Source organism: Bactrocera oleae, chromosome Y, assembly GCF_042242935.1.
Source record: "Bactrocera oleae isolate idBacOlea1 chromosome Y, idBacOlea1, whole genome shotgun sequence".
Lineage (NCBI taxonomy): Eukaryota > Metazoa > Arthropoda > Insecta > Diptera > Tephritidae > Bactrocera > Bactrocera oleae.
In genome coordinates, this window is record NC_091542.1 from 2,146,305 (window position 1) to 2,151,918 (window position 5,614).

Below are 5,614 nucleotides of genomic sequence, written 5' to 3' on the forward strand. Positions count from 1 at the left end.
TGGGCGAAATCGGATTACAACCACGCCTATTTCCCATATAACATAATTTTACATTCCATCTGATTTTTTCACTTTCCAGTAATCAAATCAAACAACAATGGTTATATCGGCGTAAAACTTTGCGTGAATAATACGTTTAAGGTATGCCACCTTGTGACCAAAAATTATCTAAATTGAACAAAAAGTGTTCAAGCCCCTAGGTACTGAGTATGTGGACCCCAGTGCCTACAGTTGACTTTTTACCGAAAATATCGGTCAACAGAGAACAAGGCACCAAGATCCACAAAGAAATCTAAAACGAGTATACCATTTGACTTAGGGATAGTATAAAATGTTGTTACATCCGAACTTAGTCCTTCCTTACTTGTTTTGAATAAATTTTATTTCAATTTAAAAATTTAATAATTCCTACTTATTTACTGCAACGGTTAGTTTTTAAAATTTTTTATTATTAAGTTTAAGTCCTTTTTTAATCTATATATAATATAATATATAAAAATGAAACCCGTTTCCCGTTGTCATGCCATAACTTGAGAACGGCTAGACCGATTTGGCTGTTTTCATATTAGGAAAATGTCTCAAAAAGATTGAAAAAATTCATTTAATTTTGCATATTTTAAAAAACGCGTGTAACAAATATCGTCGTCATTCACAGCCATAAACTATATTGAAAGAGCATCAGTTGCTCGGAAATGTGGTTACTGAATTGAATTTAATCGCACTATTTTACTAATTTTTGAAAATTACTTGCCATAATTACCGACTTTGACGGTAATACTAATAATACCAGTGATGATTTCATTTTAATGTATGTATTTAATAATAATGAAATATGTATACCATGAGTTAGATTTCAGAACGCAGTATACAAACTTCGTATAACCTATTTAGTAATCTGTGGTAATCTGACACACATAACCTAACATAGCGCAAACAATTATTTTATTAAGTTTTTTATAAAGTTTGTTTTGTTTTAAAGACTAAGAAGTTTGTTGTTTGCTAATAAGTCTTTGTTAATCACGGTAAGTTCACAGCTTAATAACAGCAGACGTACAAACTTAGGTCGCTGGACTCGAAATACTACAAGTCATAGATATATAAGAGCAAATCAAACTGATGAGCAACGCGAAGCGCGAAATGAAGTGTTAGCTACAATATTTATAACTTATGAACGACTTAACCGATTTGGCTTTAAATTGGTGAGGAAATATCATAGAATCGTCTATTTTAAATAATTCACTTCTGTTGTTAATGTGAATGAAAACGTTAATTATCTAGATATACTCGAAATGACATCACATAATCTTTGGTTGAAAATTATTCAGAGCGATTTCAATTCACCTCAATTATGTAACAGTACACCTTTCATAATCAAAAAGATTACAAGAAATATTATTGTAGCAAGTTTTATAGAGATTAGTTAATTGAATTTGGAAATGTTTATAATTAAAAATTAAAAATATTAGTGTTAAAAATTAAGACGATCAACCTCTTTCATTATTTCAAACGTTATCTAGTACCAACTCATTTGTTTCATAATTAATGAAATAAAAAAAATCAACTTATTATATTTTAAGTTTATTTGTGTTTAATAACAAATCGAAGGAAATTAGTATTAATCATTTTCAACTTTGGAAGTGCTCTGCTTAGTTATTCTTACATTGGAATTAACGTTTTCGTTTTATTTCATAAATACAATTTTACTGTATTGAATAGTATGTAATTAATGTATAGCTTAGCGACAGCAATGCGTGGACGGGGTCCTCTAGTTAGCAATGATTTTAAATCTTAGCATTAATTTTAAATATTGTACCCATGTACAGGCGTAGGCAAAATTTAAGCCGTGTGTATGTATGTATTTCCTCGTTAGTTTCGCTATAGGAATGATGCGGGAAAAGATGTACTTTTCTGTTTATATCGTTCGTGTATTAGGTCAAGTAAAAAGTTCGTTCGGTTTTTATCTATCATGTCCTACTATACGGCGCTGAAAACGTGTATATTTGCGCTAAAAGTTTGTCTTTGACAGTTTTTCGATTGACTTACTCAGTTTGTTGTGAGCGCTCGTCAAAGAGGGACACCAACAAAGAGAAAATTCGCTATATTTTACAAATTTTCTTCGATCAAAGCGAAAAAGCAGCCAAAGCGGCTGAAAACATTAATTTAGTTTATGGGCCCGATATTGTAAACGAACGTGTAGTACAAAAGTGATTTGCTAGGTTCCGTTCCGGTAATTTCGATGTCAAAGATGCACCACGCGTCGGGAGGCCTGTCGTCGAAAATTGCGATAAAATCATGGAAATAGTGGAAACAGACCGTCACGTGAGCACTTATTTAATTGCTGAGGAAGTAAAGATATGCCAGAAAACCGTTTGGAGCCATTTGCATAACCTTGGATTTAAAACGGAGCTCGATGTTTGGTTGTCACACAAACTAACGCAAAAAACATGATGGACCGAATTTCCATCTGCAAATCGCTGCAGAATCGCAACAAAATCGACCCGTTTCTGAAGCGGATTGTGATGAAAAATGGGTCACTTATGACAACATCGAGCGCAAACGGTCGTGGTCAAAGCTCGATGAAGCGGCACAGATGGTGGCCAAGACCGGATTGACGGCCAGGAAGGTTTTGCTGCGTGTTTGGTGGGATTCGCAAGAAATCATTTACTACGAGCTGCTCCCCTATGGCCAAACGCTCAATTGAGCCCTCTACTACCAACAACTAGACCGCTTGAAGGCAGCACTCATCCAGAAGAGGCCATCTTTGATCAACAGAGGGCGAATTGTGTTCCATCAGGACAACGCCAGGCTACACACGTCTTTGCTGACTTGCCAGAAGCTCGGAGCTGGCACCAAGTGATTACCATCTTTTCCTGTCACGTCCGAACGCGCTTAATGGTGAAAAGTTGGCCTCAAGAGAAGCCTGTGAAAATTGGCTCTCCGAGTTTTTTGGCAATAGGACGAAGTCTTCAACGAGAGGGGTATAATGAAGTTGGCATCTCGTTGGCAACAAGTTTACGAACAAAACGGCGCATATTTGACTTAAATCGGACAAATGTACACAAAGTTATCATCTTTACTTACCTAATATATAATGTGTAGTAAGTTTGAGACTTGATAACCTCTAAACATCTGGAAAATAACGCGTCAATGGTGGTCCCACATTTTGTTGTGGATTCTAGTGGATCACTATTCAGTTTTAAATCCAATTTTTCCGAAAGAAAATCTGATTTTTTATCAGCGAAGTTGATGTTGAAATCGTCAGCCAAGATAAGTGGAAATGTCCTAACCATTGCTAATCCGATTGAAATACCTAATTTTAATTGTATAGTTCAATTCAAACGAGATACTCTTCCAACAGTTGCGGTAGCTATTTACAAAAGTAACACTAACAGTTTTTTTTGTTTTTATTACATTATTTTTTTTATTTTTACAATTTTACCTAGTAAAATAAAAATAAAATACTTAAAAGCAAATAGTTGCTACTGTTTCCTTGGTAGGTCGGAAGGCTCTCTCCAAGCAGTTTCGATGAGTCTGCAGGCCTCCTCATTAACATGCTGTCTAAGCATGAATTCACGCCTAGATCACGGTGTAGATCAGCAGACCTAACATACTAAGGAGCATTAACTAAATTCCTTAGTACCTCACATTGAAAGTGTTGAGGCAATAGAGATATGACTTGAGCAACCCGATAGTTAGGTGTGTCATCCGCAAAGGTCGTTGTTAATAACTTGGGACAGTGGCGATATCACTGGCAATGAAAATAAAGCATTGTCCCCAACACGCTTTCCTGGGGAACACTCGTATCTATCTTTTAAGTAGGAAGCAATTATTTCGCAACATTGTTTAGGTACCATGCTTTGATATGTACTTTGTTAAAAGCTTTAGATATTTCTTTCTATTCACCGTATTTTCAACGAAATTAACAATTCGGTGCACCTGATCAATTGTTGAATGGTGGTTGCGAAAGCTAAATTGATGTGCTGATGTGAGATATTTACGATCGATTATTGGTTTGGGCCTCTTTATAAGTACATTCACAAAGATTTTGGATAAAGCTGGACCCAGATCCTTTTTTGAGCCTTGTGTTCCCGATAATATTTTTAATTTCCTTACTGGTAATTGGAGAAATGCTGATGTGTGGATCCAATCAACTATTTTCACAGTTTATCTCATACGTTGGGCATAAATAAGGTTCTCAAATGATTTGAAAATACGGCAGCTTTATGTTTATGTCCATGTACTCTCGTTTAGTTTTATTGGTGCGACATGTTTTGTTTGCTTATGCATATTTCTTGCAGCTTTCCATAGAGAATACTCAGTGAATTTATCAGCTGTAAGTCTAGATAGATAAGTTCTAAATGAATAATTTTTAAACTGTTTAATTAAATTTTTAATTAGATGCGCTGTACATTTATTAAGCTCAGTTTTGAAAGCAGAGGACCTAGTTTGCTGCCATCTCCGTCGAAGTTTTCGCTATTTACAGATAATAATAATAAGCGTAGGCAAGTAGGCCGAAATTATTGGCTTTTCGTACAGGGTTAATAGGACTCGTGAATGGTCAGATCTTAGTTTGCGCTATCTTTAATACATAAGTTGATTTTTGGCAGTTTATTGATTATAAAGATGTCAAAAAGGTCTGGTAATATCCTACCATCTGTAAGCCAATAAGTCAGTCTACCTGTAGAAACAATTGCGTCCTACTGCTTGTATAGCTTTAAGAAGTTATCGGCCTTTGGTTATAGTTAAACGAGATCCCCAATGAGTGCGATTTGTGTTAAAGTCGCCACCCATTATGTACGTATTTCGTCATATTTTTTAAATTAATTCATATACGTATCTGCTTTAATAATATGTCTAGGGGGACTATACAGAACAGTAACAAATAAAGGGTATTTTAATCTCTTCCGCCTTAATCAGTTTTTCCTCGCAGTGTTAAATATTGCTTTTGATTAATATCGCGGTCGCTCTTCGGGCTGAGTGTGGATTTTGATACAATTTATAATTTTTAAATTTTAAAAATTAATGGTTCGTGTAATGCGTTTCGGACAACATACATAGATGGTACTCAAGGGCGTTGAACCGCTGATTTATTTTAATTCTATAATCATTGTTTCTCTTTCTGTTTTAGTTTATGTTTGGGATAACGTACTACTTTTTTAATTGTATTAACATTACAGGCTCCTATACAACATTTAGCAGGCTCCTTTTCAGCATTTCTGCATTCAATAATAGAATGTTTGCCTCCACATTTCACACACCCCAGTGGTTTACTGTATGTCCAAAAGCCTGACAGTTTTTGTACTGTGAATTAATTTTTACTACACGCTTTACTAGGCTCAACTTTGACATTGGTACTAAGAATGGTTTTGATCTGGTGGGTTTTCCTATTGCCTTCGGTAGCATTGAATAGTAATAAAAAAATATCTAGCGGTTTCTTAGTCTTCGATTTAAGTTCATTACTTGCATTTAATACATTTAAGCCTTGAGCTTTTAGATCAATTAAAATGCATTGTGTATCACATGAATGATGCAGATTTTTTATAATTACCTTTTTTAGCCTATTATGTTTACTATCGTAGCTAAACCAAGGTATATTTTCATTTGCCAAGAATAG